The sequence below is a fragment of the Alligator mississippiensis genome, chromosome 5 (genome assembly GCF_030867095.1).
Source record: "Alligator mississippiensis isolate rAllMis1 chromosome 5, rAllMis1, whole genome shotgun sequence".
NCBI classification, from domain to species: Eukaryota; Metazoa; Chordata; order Crocodylia; family Alligatoridae; genus Alligator; species Alligator mississippiensis.
The window spans coordinates 189,067,366-189,083,412 of NC_081828.1; the positions used below are offsets into that span (position 1 = coordinate 189,067,366).

The 16,047-nt window shown below is 48.5% G+C and overlaps 1 protein-coding gene across 5 annotated transcripts in view; it reads left to right on the plus strand.

Moving 5' to 3' along the window:
• The first annotated feature begins 11,983 nt into the window (after positions 1-11,983).
• Positions 11,984-16,047, plus strand: part of APBB1IP (amyloid beta precursor protein binding family B member 1 interacting protein) — a 115,775-nt gene continuing 111,711 nt past the window's right edge. For 2 of the 5 annotated variants that reach the window (XM_059729093.1, XM_059729092.1), the window contains exon 1: positions 12,696-12,793. The gene's annotated coding sequence lies outside the window, so the exon portion shown is untranslated. Of the gene's footprint in view, positions 12,109-12,691; positions 12,794-16,047 lie in introns of those variants that run through there. The other 3 variants (XM_059729094.1, XM_059729095.1, XM_059729091.1) reach the window with 3 other exon arrangements.

Here is a 16,047-nt window from a genome sequence, read left to right on the forward strand (position 1 = left end):
TCCTTGCTGTGGGTGAATACAGCACATTTTCTCCTTCTGATGATAGCAACATTAAACAACTTTCTCCTCTTCTCCTTCCATCACTTGTGCTGTGGTATGTGCATCAAGTATGTGCAACAGGGAGCCAGATACTTATGCTATGAAACAGGATCAGACTCACTGTAATAGCCACAGGGTAAGCAAACAAGCAGGTGAGATAAAACATGGCAGAGAGCTTCCCATTAGTCCTTAATTAGAAAGAATATTACCTGGGGCCAGGGAGTAATTGTCCACAGGTGATAATCGGAAGACGGGGATAAGGGCCTACACAGAAGCTAGGGAGGAGGCAGTAGAAGGAAAAAGCAGAGTGATGCACAGCTGTGGGAGAAAGCCCTGCTGAGGCATGGAGCCCTCTCAAGAGGGCTGTTCACCAAAGGCTGGTTCTACCTATAATTGCCTTGCAGATTGCCATAAGTGGCACTCGGTAGAATGCAGTCTACTTCAAGGACATAAAACAAATTGGGAAGTAGATGGGGAAGCAGAAATTATAACTAGGCTATTCCCCTATCTGCCCTACTGAGAAGATACCATGTTAAACCACCAAATTCCATCTAGTTTCAACAGTTCACTCCAGCTGCTAGCAATACTCCAGCTTGCAGTGACTAAAGCATGTATTGGGGTTAGATTTGTATCTGAGAGAAAAAGGCACAGCCTCTTCACTAGCTAAAGCAGGGGTGGGCAAAATGTGGCCCACAGGCCGGATGCGGCCCACCAGGCCATTCTATCCGGCCCGCGGGGCCACTAAAAAATTAAGAAAATTAATATTTATCTGCCCCTGGCTGCCTGTCATGTGGCCCTCGATGGCTCGCCAAAACTCAGTAAGCAGCCCTCTGCCCAAAATAATTGCCAGCCCCGAGCTAAAGGATGAAAGAAGATAGCTCTGGCTATCTTTGAATGGCTGGGAGCAGTTACAAACCAGCCTTTGGTGAACATGCCAGTCTAAAGGTTTCTGGGTGGAAAAATATTTGTGAAGACAGTGTTGCAGCTTTCCTCCAATACTAATGTGCAGTGTTTGAGAAGTGTGGGGGTAGTGGGGGTAAGTGATTATGCAAAACCTCTATTTCTCTCTTCTGTAGGTTAACAAAAGAAAAATAGCTAGCTCATGCTGTCACTTCCTTCCCACAGAAAAAAACATGCGTCTTGCTAAATACTGTACAACATGAGTATAACCACATATCCTATCTTACTCAATGCATAGAACTCATATGCCTTCCACACTGTAGGGGCATGTACACAAGTACAGGCAGTCTGTTGGGGAGGCTCTCTAACTCATGGCATTTTAAACAAAGCTTCATGAGTTAAAGCATCAGTGGGCTTGGCTCAGAGCCTGCCTGCACTGGCCCTGGTCAGTAGGTGGGAGTGTTCCAGCAGCGTCCCAGGAGGCTGCCAGGCTGCTCCTCTCCCCAAGCTCACCCCTTGCCAGCTGGCAACTGTCAGCAGCAGCTGGGAGGGAAGGAGGGACTTCCCCCAGCTGTGCATATCCCCTCTAAGTACCCCTGCTGGGGTCTTGGGGGGAGCTAGACTGGGCCTGCATGGTAGAGCACTCTGTCATTCTCCCTCCCCAGTGGCCCCAGATCTAGGTGCAGTAGCTTGTGCCACTGTCAAGATGCTCATGCAGGGGACAGGAGTTGAGGGAAGGGATCCCCCTCTGCTGCACGGGCCCAGCCTGGCTCCCCCCCAGACTTCGCAGAGGGAGTGGGGGAGGAATACATAGCAGGGGGGGAATCCCTTCCCTCCCCGCTCCCCCACATGCTACTGCACAGGGAGAAGACTGTCTCTTCTCTATGACACCATGGGAGACAGCTGGGCTGGTGCTCACCAATGTGAGCACCAACCCAGCCCTACAAAGCCACATGGGATGCAGCTGAAATGAACCCTTGCAGAGAACCTGTACACAGGTTCCCTAAGGCACTCTGGCTTAGAGCACCCCAGTTTCATACTTCATCAGATGAAAGTTAAATTTTCACAAGCTCAGCCATTTTAAAACTGCTCTGCAGTCATGAATGATTGTGGGCACTAACAGACATGCAGCTCCCTGCTGTAACTTATGGCACTTCACATAATGCACCATGAGTTACAGCGATCCCCTCAACCCAACAGACATTTGCTGAATTTAAAATTATGCCACTGTCTTCTTCTTTCATCTGGCATCAGATATCAACCTCCAAATCTATAAGCCACTGTCTAGTATTATCACTCCATGTGTGGACTCCATCTATCCCAACTGGTCATTTGTAAAGATTGCGGCTTTTGATTAAGTGCTGCGCTGCTTGTTGGATACCACATTCACGCAGGGGGTTGTCCAAGATGTCCTTTAGAAGTGTTGTTTTAAAGTGCCTGTATCCAGATCTCAACTCTGTTCAGCTTGACCCATGCTTCTCTGTCAGGGTCATACTTAATGAGGGCTCATTTGGTGTTGGTATACAATGCTACAGGAATAGATCTGACCTTTCCAGCAGTTGGTCTACTCCATTGCTGCCCATAGGTTTGTTTTAGCATCCCCAAGCTCTTCCAGGAGCTTGTGGGGTTCATGTACAAACAGTTTCTGACTTTTGAGCCTCTTAAGCTTCCATTTGTTTGGGTCTTCAGTTAACAATTGATGTAACAGGTGATTTTTGTCATCTCTTGCCTCTGTTGCCAGTAATGATGTTAAGGTCTGTCTTCTTATACCACTTGGTCTAATACGTGAGAGTACAGGGAATATGTCAGTATGTGCATAGGTTGTGCAGCCTGTTATGAGTCTCAGTGCACTGTAAAGTACAATGTTGAGTTTTTTAGTATGGCAACTTCTGGACCATACAGGAGCACAGTCTTCTCCTGAGGCATACATCATTACAGGTGCAGTGGTTCTGAGCACTTTGAAGTTGGAACTCGATATCGTGCTGGCTAAACATCTTAAGGCAGCTACCCATGCAGAGACTTTACTGCTGACTTTCTGAATGGGATGTTTATAGGTGAGGGAACAGTTTAATATAACTCCTACGTAGGTTGGGGTACATTTATGGGGAACGATATGATTTTCCTGCCCATGGCAGGGGGTCAGACTTGATGATGTGCTCAGGTCCCTTCTGACCCTACCTACTATGAAACTATTTCCTACTCTGATATTTAGCATGCTGTTGGCTCAGTGATTGTCCAGGCAGAAGAGTGATGACACTAACTTACTGATAGGGACCTACCAAATTTACAATTTTAAGATTGTTGCAAAAACTGTGGATTTGATCAGTCTCCTGGAAAAAAAGACCAGTCCCCATGAAAAAGCGCAGGGACTGTGAAAAGGCACGGAATCAGTGAGTGAGCAAGGGAAAACTGAAAAAAAGGTAGCAGCAAAACATAAAATGGTAGAAACCCTAGTGTCCTGAAGCATGGGGGAAAAGAGAGGGCAGGGGGTAGGGAGAGGGAGCAAATCAGAGGCTGAGCCCCTGATGTAGGCTTACACCAAGCACAGGTCAGGAGCCACCCCAGGACCTTGCAGAAAACACCAACTCTCCATTCCCACCCCCTTTTTTTTGCTTCAATTTCTGTCTTTCATTGCATTAAAAATGCCTGGTCTGGCACTGCCTGCCTGCCTGCCTGCCCACTGGGGTGAGGACCTACCTCCTTGGTGTGTGGTGAAGCCCACAGAAGCCATTAACCCCAACCTAGACTGCTTGCTAACATGTCAATTAATAGCTTCCATGGGCTTAATCCCCCAATCAAACCCATGGAAACCATTAATTGATGTGTTCTTAAGCAGTCTAGGATGGGGTTACTGGCTTCCACAGGTTTGATCAAGCCCAAGGAAAGCATGAAACCCATCCTAGACTGCTTGCTAATGGGGCAATTAATGGCTTACCTGGGCTTGATCAAGGGATTGCTGCATTAGAAAGTAGTTTAGGACACGGTTAATGGCTTCCACAGGCTTGATCAAGCCTGTGGACAACATTAACCATCTCCTAGACTGCTTAATAGTGTGGCAATTAATGGCATCCATAGGCTTAATCTCCTGATGAAGCCATTAATTGCTGGTTAACAATTCCCAGTTTAGGGCCATCTCTCTGTCTCCAGGGAGGGAATGACTTCTGGGGTATCTTGGCCAATCAGAGGCAGCCGGGGGGGCACCATGCTCTACTATGACAGTGGTGCCTGATGCCATGCTGGGACCATGAAATTGGGAGGCAGCCAACCCAAATTCAGTAGGTCCCTACTTATTTATAGTCAACTTTAAGTAATACTTGGGGAGATAGTCAGTAATGAGTTCCACGTCAGTACTCATGACAGGACTGGAAAAGACACTGTCTATTCCTTGGGCTACTATGATGCGCATGGCTCATCAGCATACATGTTATATATGGGACTTACATGTTGTATGCAGAAAGTCTGAGATATATACATTGAAAAGTACTGGTGCTAGCACTGACTTTGGGGGACTCCATTCTTCAGAGTTCATACTCTGCCTTGTTTTCCTTGGCTGGTATTGAGTTTGAATGATCTGCTGGAGGAAAAGCAGATGTTCATGATGAAAGTGCATGGCTTGTGGTCGGGTATCACAGAGTGCAGTTCATATTTGAAGCCTTGATGCCACACAGTGCCATAGGCAGCCATAAGGTTGATAAAGTCTGTGCCTGTTTTCTGCCTCATTTCAAATCCATTTTCTATGTCAGATGTAAGGAATGTAACTTGGTCAGTGATACACTACTTTTTCCAAAAGCCAGCTTGTTCTTTTGAGAGCTACAGTTCAATAATGTTCTCTATTCTATTCAGGATTCTGCATTCCATGAGTTTATATGTAATGCAGGGTTGTGAGATGGGTCAGTAGCTCTTTGAATCCTCTGGTGGTTTATTGGGTTTCAGGATAGCAATGATACCAGCTTTTCAGAAGTCTGTTATTTTCTAGACATTTATACATGAATTTCTGAAACCATCTTTTCATTGTGGTTTCGAGCTTGGTAATGAATTCTGGAAATATCTTATCTGATCCAGCAGCCTTCCCAGTTTTGATCACTCTAATAGCTAATGTTAAAGTAAGTTAAAGTAAGGTTGGCATAGTGTGATTTAAGATGTTCATGAGTCACGTGTCTAATCATTTCTGTGTATTGCTTGTTTGATTACTGTACTTGCTGTTGTTGCACAGTATTTTCACAATGGAGTTAACTGAAACAGGGGAATGTCTTTTTGGTGCCTTTGTCTGTAAAGTGGTTAATGGTGTGCCATGCTTGTCTGCTCAAGTGGGTCATATCCAATCTTTCTATGGTAGTAAGTCATCTCTCCTTTTTTGTTCAGTGTGGTAGCCAACTGTTCTGTAGTTCTTCTTATGGTTAGGCAGTTTGTAAATGTATTGTAGCTTTGATCAATGTTGGTTTCTGATGGATCCTCTAATTGATTTGCTCTCTTAGATTTCATAGATTTCATAGACATTAGGGCTGGCAGGGACCTTGGAAGACCATTGAGTCCAGCCCCTGCCCCAGGGGCAAGAAGTCAGCAGGGGTCATAGGATCCCAGCAAGATAAACATCCAAATTTCTCTTGAAGGTATTCAAAGTAGGTGCTTGAACCACCTCCAGTGGCAGGCTATTCCAGACCTTGGGGGCTCGGACAGTAAAAAAGTTCTTCCTTATGTCTAGCCTGAAATGGTCTTTGAGGAGTTATGACTGTTCAACCTTGTCATCCCTTGATAGAGGTCAGGCTGATGGGCCTGTAGTTTGCCAGATCCACTTTCCTCCCTTTCTTGAAGATAGGCACCACATTGGCCTTCTTCCAATCTTTGGGCACTTCACCAGAGCGCCAGGAGTTCTCAAAGATCTGTGCCAGGGGCTGAGCTATGATGCTAGCCAGATCCTTGAGTACCCTGGGGTGTAGACTGTCAGGGCCGGCTGACCTGAAGGTGTCCAGCCTCTCAAGGTATTCCTTCACGAGGTCAGCATTAATGGAGGGTAAGGAATCTCCCTCACCCGGGCCTCCCTCTCCCATAATGGGCAGGGGCATCCCATGGGACTGGTGAAAGACCGACGCAACGTACCCATTTAGCAAGTTGGCTTTTTCCTGGGCATTGGTTGTCAGCTGTTCCATCTGGTTTAGCAGGGGTCAAATGTTGCCCTTGCTCTTCCTCAGTCTCCCCACATATCTAAAAAAAGGACTTTTTACTGTCCTTTATACTTGTAGCCAGTTAGAGTTTCGTCACTGCCTTGGCTTTCCTGGTTCGTACCCTGCAGTTCCAGACCAGTGCAGAATATTCCTCCTTGGAGGTGGATCCTATCCTCCATCCTTTGTAGGTCTGTCTTTTTAGATGCAGGAGGTCCACTAGTTCTCTGCGGGGCTAAGGGGGCTGCTGTGCCCTTTTGCTGCCTTTCCTCTGAGATGGAATAGACTTAGCTTGTGCATCCAGGATTGCTCCCTGGAGGAGCAACCACTCTTCCTGAACTCCCTTCCCGTTCGGGTCGTGGTCCCTTAGGGCCTCTCCAACAAGCCTCCTGATCTTGTCAAAGTCAGCTTTCCTGAAGTCGAGGACTTCTGTATTGCTGACTGATTTGCCAGCTTTACGGTGGATAGTGAAGGTGATCAGCTTGTGGTCACTGTCACCCAGCTTCCCTTCGCTCGTTATGTTGCTGATTAGGTTGTCCCCAGTTGCCAGTACCAGGTCAAGCAGCGCTTTACCTCCCATTGGCTCATAGACTTCTTGTGTCAGATAGAGCTCATCCACACACGTGAGGAAGCTTTGCGACCGTTCGGATTTGGCCAGGCACTCTTCCCACGAGATGTCTGGGTAGTTGAAGTCTCCCATGACAGCCATGCACTGGGAGCGTGCAGCCTCAGCCAATTCCCTGGCAAACTCCCAGTCAAGCTCTTAATTCTGGGCGGGAGGTCTCTAGTAGACTCCCACCATTGTGTCCCCTGTGCCATGTTCCCCACAGATTTTAATCCAGAGGGTCTCCAGTCATCCACCCTGGGTGCCAATGTTGGCTTGCAGGGACGTGTAGTTCTCCTTGACATAGAGAGCTACACCAACGCCCCTTTTATCCATTTGATCTCTCCTGTACAGGGTATAGCCGTCTATACCCCTGGTCCAGTCATGGGTGGAGTCCCACCAGATTTCCATTATTCCTATGACATCGTAATTATTTGTGTTAAGCAGGAGGACAAATTCCTCTTGTTTATTCCCCAAGGTCCTGGCATTTGTGTACATCAGGCTTGTCCAACATACAGCCCGCAGGCCACCATGTGATTTTATCTGGCTTGCGGCAGCAGCACCACCACCACCATGGAGCGCAAAGCCGCCGCGGTGGCAACAGTGCCACAGAGCGTGGAGCCGGCGGCGGTGTGGAGCCAGCGGCGAAGGCAAAGCAGGCAGGGAGCGCAGAGGGAGTGTAGCGTGGCGAGGCGGGCAGGGAGTGCTGCGGGGCGTGGAGCTGCGGCGGAGGGGTGGGCAGAGCGCGTGGAGGGAGTGCGGCGAGGCGGGCAGGGAGTGCTGCGGGGCACGGAGCCACGGCGGCAGGGAGGGCAGAGAGCGTGGAGGGAGCGCGGCGAGGCGGGCAGGGAGTGCTGTGGGGCACGGAGCCGCAGCGGTGGTGGGGCCGTGGCGAGGCGGGCAGGGCCAGCCCACGGGCCCCAGCCGGCAGCGAGGGGAGGGGAGCTGCTTACCCCTGTGGGGCCCGGGGGAGCGGTCCCAAGCGGGAGGCCAAGCAGCGGCTGCTGGCAGTGCCCCCCCCCCTTCAAGCCAGCCCCGCTGCCCCTGCCCTGCCCCACAGCAAGGCAGCGCCTGCTCCCCCGGCCAGCCTCCCCCCGGGCACTGCAGCTCTCTGGGCCCGGCTGCCCGTGCGCGAGGCCCCAAGGGGGCTGCTTCTCAGGTGCTGCTGGGGACAGGAGGAGCATGGCCAGGTCTGCACCGGCCAGCAGAAGCAGCAGTGGAGCCGTGTGCCACTCGGGACGAGACAAGCCTGCACCGGTCAGTCCCGAGTAGCACATGGCTCCACCGCCACTTCTGCTGAGTGGTGCAGACCTGGCCGGCCTCCTCCTGTCCCCAGCAGCACATGGGAAGCCGGCTTCAGCCGCATGCTGCTTTTCCTGGCCAGTGCCAACCCGGTTCTGCCCAGGCGGGTCCTGCAACACCATGTCAACCCGGTCATGGCACCGGCAGGCTGGGCGGGCCCCAGGTTAACCCTAGCCTGGCCCCACGGATTTTCCAGCACCAGGTCAACCTGGTTGTAGCCAAGCAGCTCCTGCAGCACCATGTCAACCCGAGCATGCATGCCATGTCAACCAGCACTATGTCAACCCCTACAACTTAATTGGTGTCAAAGGTCACGTGACATCATTTCCTGATATGATACCACTTCCTGTGACATCTTTGAATATGGCTCGCCAGCCCACTGGGTGATAAAAAGTTCGTGATCCGGTCCCACATTCAAAAAGCTTGAACACCCCTGGTGTACAGGCATGCAAGTGTCCCCTTGGGGGTCCTTGCCTTGCCTACAGATTGTTCCAGGGCTGGGGTGGGGGTGGGCTCTCTTAAGTGCCTTGGCCTGCTGGCTTTGCAAGGGTTGCTCAGCAGGCCAGCAGTGGCGGTATTCCCCACCCTGTCCCCCGACAGGCTTAGTTTAAAGCCCGGTGGAGCAAGTCAGCCAGTCTGGCTGAGAAGAGCCTGTTCCCCAGCTGAGAGAGCTGGAGGCTGTCCCTTCCCAACAGCTGGCTGCCTCTCTCACCAAAGAGTGGACTGTGGTCATGGAAGCCAAAGCCTTCCCGATGACACGTGCCAGTCTTTGGTTCACTACCTCAATCCTCCTTTCCCTCCTCAGCCCATACCCCAAAACCAGGAGGATCAAGGAAAACACCACCTGCGCCCCCAACCCCTTAAGCCCCGCTCCCAAATCCCTGTAGCGCTTCATGACCCAGCTGGGAATGCTACGAGCACCATGGACCCCTGGACCCCTCCCACCACAGACCCCACTTACCTCCGGCTGTGCTGGGGGTCGGCGAGGTGCTCCACGGCTGCTGGAGGTCACTGGGGGGCTTCAGGGAGCCAGGGCGCAGCAGACTTGCACCCACACATCTCTCGCCGCTCCCAGAGCCTGACCGGAGCTCTTGTTGTGAGCCTTTGATATTGCTACCAATCCACCTTCCAAAAGTTTCATCTTGGAGCTGGTATGGATGTTTTATCTTGGAGCTGGCCTTAAAAATCTTATTGTCAGTACTAATGAGTGAAGGTCTGTATCTGGAATATAATAGTATCTGGAGGGAACATATTCATATTTCATCAGCCCGAGACCACCAAAATCCTAAAGGAAAATCTGCACTAAATGAAGCCTATTTTAGCTAGGATGTACGAAATTCTGCTATTAAATTGTTGCGGCATGGATGTATGTATGACAAGGTGATCTGCTTTACATATACTTCCTATCCCCAAACCTCATTCTACCATCTACCTAAAGGCCGCTTTTTTTTTTTTAAGAACAATGTACAAATAGCATTTGTGTTTTATGACATTTCTGTGATTCAAAAGTAAATTAATGAGTTACAAAAGGTTATTTTCATTTTCTTACCCCTAGGGAGTAGAAGAATACATAGGTCGGATTATAACAGTAAATGTAGTCACTATGTATATTCAGCATTTCCACTGATTTCAATAAATTTTAGACTGGGTAGAGGCTAAACTATTCAATGCAATGAGAATTTTGTTTGTGTCAGTCTTGTAAAAAGCCTGTAAGATCAATCCCTAAATATCACATCATTATGAAGGCAAGAAGAGACTAAAATACAAAATGATGGGAGTATATTCATGGTAAAATTCATTGTAGAATTTTTTTTTTTTCACTCAGTGAAAAAAATGTGTTACTTGATAAATATCAGGTCTTCCTTCTGGAGTGTTGTTTTGCTGATGATAAAAGTGTTTCTTTCTATTTGTTTCCTCTCAGAAACAGATGTTCTGGCTTGGATTGCAATCGTTTGCTGTTTTAGTGAAATGTACATTACAATAAAATTCAACTAGTGTGGACTGTCGCGTTTTGATAAGGCTCCCAGAGCTGAATGTATATAATGACAGCATTCACTGCTCTAATATTATCCATCCATTGATCTACAAGGCAATGATAAGAAAAGAAAATGAACAATTTGTAACTGCATAAATTAAATTCTGAACCACACAAATGCCATAAAACACAATAGTTTTTTCCTTGAATAAGTGGCTTTTGAGAAGAAACAAAAGAATAGGGGGCTAGAGTTCAGGCAGAGAATGAATCCTATAAACATTCATTTTAAATGAGAAAGGAAAAAAACAATTAAGAAACATTACACATGCCCACCTGCTCATGCCACAAACTTTTTCTCTTATACATGTTAGGACACACATCATTAATCATCTCTGTATCTTCCTGCCACTTCTCTAATTACATTTTTTTCTTTTTCAGTATTCTGTAATCTCCACCCATCCCACTGAAGCAAAATGTTTCCAGAATGGACTACCACCAAAAAATAAGTCTCATTATTTGAGATCATTTGCAATTTGTATAAAATCACATTTTTTAACTCCTTCTGGGGATGATGTATGCCATGTGTCCACAAAAAGAGAATGACACCTACTCTGCTATCCTCTGCTATAAATAAAGCAAGACAAGAAAAAGCTCACCATTAATGTCATCAGCTATTTCTTTAGTTGTATTTCAGGCTAACTGAATAGAGCAAATATAAATTATATATATGTAACACCAGTAGAGGCACATTGACACTAACAAAAGGCTGTTCTTTACTTGTAAAACTAATCTCCATAATTCAGCAACTGTAGATATACTGCATACTAAATCACTGGTATAAATTGGAGTTAGGTGTTTTCACTAGTGCATTGCTTATGGAGGGGATGTGTGAAATTTTCCACCAGAAAGGTCCTAAAGAAAGATGCCATGCTGGTTAAATTTTTTCCATGAGAAATTGATTATTTGAATCACACTTTCAAAATGTCAGTGGGAAATTTAAAACAAATCTGAATTGACATTTTGAAATGATTTCTGTCTCCAATTCCAGGAACTGAAAGAATCAAATGCAGAGATAGACCTGCTCATAGCCTACTGGAACATGTTCAGTACAGCTGGACGCATAGGAGACTGTAATTGCCAGATTCAAAAATCTCTGATGAGTAGCCTAGAGTGAAATTTTTCAGAGATTAATGATTTGGTCGAATGTGGGTGGATTTTTATGGGGATGACGAAAAGCACAGCCCTCTTCCCTGCCAAAACGCAAGGCCTTGTTCTAAAGCAGTGGTTCTCATCCTGTGGTCCACAAACCCCTGGGGGTCTGAAGACTATGTCTAAGGGGTCCACAAAAGATGGCTATTATCAATCAAAAGTACGTGAAAACCCACACTTAGAATTTAAAAGGGTCTGCACCTCCATTTGAAATTGTTTAGGGGTCCCAAAATGAAAAAAGCTGAAAACCACTGTTCTAAAGTACTCAGTGACAAATATTCCCCAACCACTTTCCTGAAAATAGTTAAAATGTTTTACCTGAGACTTTGCAAAACAATCCAGCCCCTGTCAAACACACGGCATAAAAAACTCCAGCCCAAACACTTTAAGTTTGGCAAAATTCTAAGCAACTAAAAAGAGGGTCTCCTAATAGCAACGGCAACGCCTGTAACTACACGAACAGCGTATGGTAGTCAGAATCAAAGTAAAACTGCAAACCACAGACATTATAGTTACTGGCAGGGGCCTCAAGTTAATTTTCAGTCTAGTAATTAAAATAACCTATGAATGTATCCGGCACACTTCATTTTGTTCTGTTTTAGAAAAGTTAGATGACAGCCTGAACAAAGCCTTACTAGATTGTCTAAGTTAGTTCCCCTTTTTTGACACAGTGAGCAAACCTAAGGATGAGTTGCCTTTCCTTTGTTCTCGGCAGCACTTCTTTTCCTGGAGTTTCATCATTGTTAGGGGCTGCAAGGAAGGGTACAGATCATCAGGCGCAGGCCCCTGCACTTGGGCTGGGATCAGATGACCCCAGCACCATGGGCGTGGAGACGCTTTTTGGAGATTGCCAGAGTGGATGACTGGACCTCCTCTGAGTTTAACACGCTGCAAAATCCTATCTGCTCAGCGAAGACCAGGTACAGAGATTCGGCCTCTTCTGGGAAAGCTGCTGCCTTCCCAAGAGTGTAAACTGTTCAGGAGTTTTCTCCCAAAGTAAAAATGGCGGCTCCGGGAGGAAAAGTAACCTGGCAACAACCAGGATGAAATCCCTGCAGGGAGAGTGGCCCTGTAGGCGCTGTCCTGTGGCACGGGAGTAATTGGAGCAGGGCACATTGTGGTCGGGGGAGAAAACTTGTGTACGAGTCAAACACCTCAGCCGGCCTGGCCGGGACAGTGACACCGTGAAGGGGCCGCTGAGTGGGCGGGCAGAGGGGTCAAGAGCAGCCAGGGCTTCCTTCACCGTACCTCCCTCCCTAGCAGGGGCGGCCACCCCCGGCCCCAGCCCCGGCCCGCCGCCGGAGGGAAATGCCCGGGCCGGTCTCAGGCTGGGCGCCCCTGCGCCGCGCAGGAAGGCCCCGGGGCGCAGCGCGGGGAGGACGGGGCCGGTCCCGGCCGCAGGGGACCGGAAGGACGACGCCCGTCGGGGCTCCCCCGGGGCGAGGCGAGGCGAGGCAAGGCGAGGCGGGGCGGGGCCGCCGCGGGGGTGTGACCGGGGTGCCCGCGTAGCCCGGCCTCCCTTCCTCCTCCCTGCCTGCGTCCCTGCCGGCGCGGGGAGCGCTGTCCGACGGGCCGCCGACGTGAGGCCCCCGCGGCCGCAGCGAGGTGAGCCGGGCCGGGGGGCGCGAGGCTTGGCGGCTCCGCGGGACATCCCCTGCCCGCGGGGCCGCGCCGGGGCCTCCCGCGGCGCCGTGCCCTGCCTTGGAGGGCCAGCACGGCCCCGGCCCCGGGGGGCTGGGCTGGGCTGGGGGCGGCGGCGGCGGCGGGCCCGCGGGGTCCTGCTGAAACGTGCCGGGAGGGGACCGGGAGGGCGCCGGGTGCTGAAGGCAGCGAGGCCGAGACGGGCCGAGCTGTCGGGGAGGATGAACGCCCTGGCCCGGCTGCCCTGCAGGTGGCACCAACGGGGGAAAAACAAGGCACAGCCTACCGGCCTCTGTAGAGGTGCTGCCTGGGGGACCGAGGTGTCTTCATCCTGCTTTCAAACCGCAGGGCGCCCTGTTAGCCCTCTGCCAGCTCCGCGGGGGATGAGGTCCACAGCCAGCGCTTCCTTCAGTGACAAGGACACTTGGCAGAAGCAAAATAATGATGCTCTAAAAACAAAAAGGGGGGTGAGGGGGCAGTTTCCTTTCACCTCATGCACCTAGTTCATCTTCAACCAACGTAACCTTACCTAAAGCAAGGACTTGGAAGGATTGAAATTATATTTATACTTCATAAGATAAATATATGTGGTCCTGCTATTATATACATTAATACATTTATATATATAAGTGAATAATAATATATCCATTAATTAGTTAATATACATAAATCAATCCCAGCCTTGGCTAGGAAGATCTAGTTGGGGATGGTCCTGCTTTAGGCAGGGGGTTGGACTTGATGACCACCTGAGGTCCCTTCCATGCTAATTTTTTATGATTCTACTATGATCTAGTTTCATTTGATTTACCATATTTGATGTTATGGGAGCTACGTTTGTAATTGACTGCTCTTCTCTACTCAGCATGTGTCATTCGGATTCAGATTAATTTCCATTAAGGTTGACTAAGCAGGCCTGAAGCTTACAGGTCCATCCCTACCGCCTCCTCCCCACATAGGCAGGCCAAATTCTGTGTCTTGTGTTCATGAAACAGCAGTCGTTCCTGCCCAGAGCAGGGGGGTTGGACACGATGACCTCAAGAGGCCCCTTCCAGCCCTAAACGTCTGTGTGAATCTGTGAAAACGTGTGTTAGCCTCAGCCAGGCTTTCATTTTAACTTCACAGTGAACAGAACTAGTCAATAAATGTTTGCATTATTTTAAGAAATAAGGCTAAATCTTGACATTTGCCCTGAGAGCTCATGGAGAATGAGTAAAGTTCCCTAACTTTAAAAAGAGGGACTGAAGGAATCACAGGCCAGTCAGCCTAATGTTGATGACTAAGAATATTCTAGTACAAATTATTAAGCAATGAATTTATAAATGGCTAGAGGATAATACGGTATTACAACAGCCAAGGTGGCTTTGTCAAGAATATATCAGACCAAACTGAACTAATTCTTTGGTAGAGCAATTGGCTGCATGGATAGGGGGGAAGCAGTAAATGTAAAGTTTATTTTGCCTTTGAATATAGCCTTTGATACAGTTCCATATGACATTCTCATATCAAAAATAAGGAAAAAATGTCAAGAAGAACAGAGTCATCAGAGATCATTGAAAAGGACAAGTCAAATGGGTCTCTCAGGAATTGGTCCCAAGTCTAGTTTTCCTCAATATTTGCATTAATGTCTTGGCTGATGCAGATGATACCAAATTTGGAGGGGGTTGCAAGAACTTTGGAGAACTGGTTCATAACTCAGAATGATATTGATAAATTGGATAAATGCTCCAAAATCTTGCTGATTTTTAACCAGTAAAGACAGATGCCAGTAAAGACAAGTGCAAAGTACTGTTCTTTGAAAGGAGAAATCAAGTTCACACATACAAAGTGGGGAATAACTAGCTAGACAACAGTACTGTAGAAAAGGAGTTGAAAAGTATAACGGAAAAAGTTAACGAAATACTGTTGTGAAAAAGGCAATCTTAGATGTATTAACAGAAGCACCATCTGTAGCACAACGGAGGTGATTGCAACAAAGCAACAAAAATGTAGAAAGATGACCTATGAAGAAAAGTTAAAGAAATTGGATTTCTTTAATCTAGAGCAGGGTGGACCAATTTACGGCCTGTGGGCTCTGCAGCCACCTCTCCCTCTGCTGCGCAGTGGGGGAAAGAGCCGGGAGGGGAAGGAACTGCACGCCACTCACGCCACGCACACAGTGGGCAGTGGAGGGGGAAAGGCACTGCTAGCATAGCCTGAATGAGGGGGACAGTGTTTCTGGGGGCCTACCCCGTAGCATATGGCTGGCACAGGGCTTGTCCCCTGGTCAGGGGGAAGTTGGACAGCCATGATCTGGAGAAAAGGCCAAAGGGGAACATAACAAGTAAGGACGTACTTAATCTGCAGTTTTGTGGAAAATATGAAATACACAATTGTCCACCAAATTGGTTTTAAAAAAACTGTTCCTGCCTGCCCGGGAGGGGAAGGTGCCGGCTGGTGGGGCAGCACAAAGGGCAGCTGCCCCCTCATCCCTCCTGCCCCCTTCCTACCACCTGCAGTGGTGAGAGGCAGGGCCACTGGGAAATGCCCATGAAATTGGCTTGTCATGCTGCAACCAAGCCACAAAAATTCCTTTGTCTGGCTGCAAATTAAGCAGATCCCTAATGATAGGTAAAAGATTGTTATGAAAAGGTTAATGATCGACTACCTTCTGTATATCCCCTGGGGGTTGAGCTTAAGTCAGCTTAATTTGCAGCAGATAAGAATTAGGTTAGATATTAGGAAAAAAACTTTTGAGTCATAAGGATAAGAAACCATTGGAACTGGAGGCTTCAGTATCCCAAACACTGGAAGTTTTTAAGAACAGGTTAGACCAGCGGTTCTCAACCAGGGTGCCCCAAGCTCCTTTCAGAAGCGCTGTGGAGCAGGCACTGCCGAAGCAGCAGCCAAGTGGAACTGTCCCACGTAACTCTGTTTCTGGGAGGAGCGTGGAGGGACCAGACCAGGATGGGTTGTGGCAAAAGCAGGCACTCCTGCCTGTTTTAGGCTTCTCTGACTGTGCACAAGGCATGCAGGGCTGCTGTGCTGGCAGCATCTATCCAGTTGAGAACCAGTGAGATAAACTGAGGCAGCACCATAGCAATTCTCAACCAGAGTGCCACCAAATTAAAAAAAGTTATGGAGGGATGCCCTAACTAAAAGGGTTGAGAAGCACTGGGTTAGACGCACATTAATCAGGGATGCTCCGACTCAGAAGTGCCCAACTGCTCTAGATTATGGCT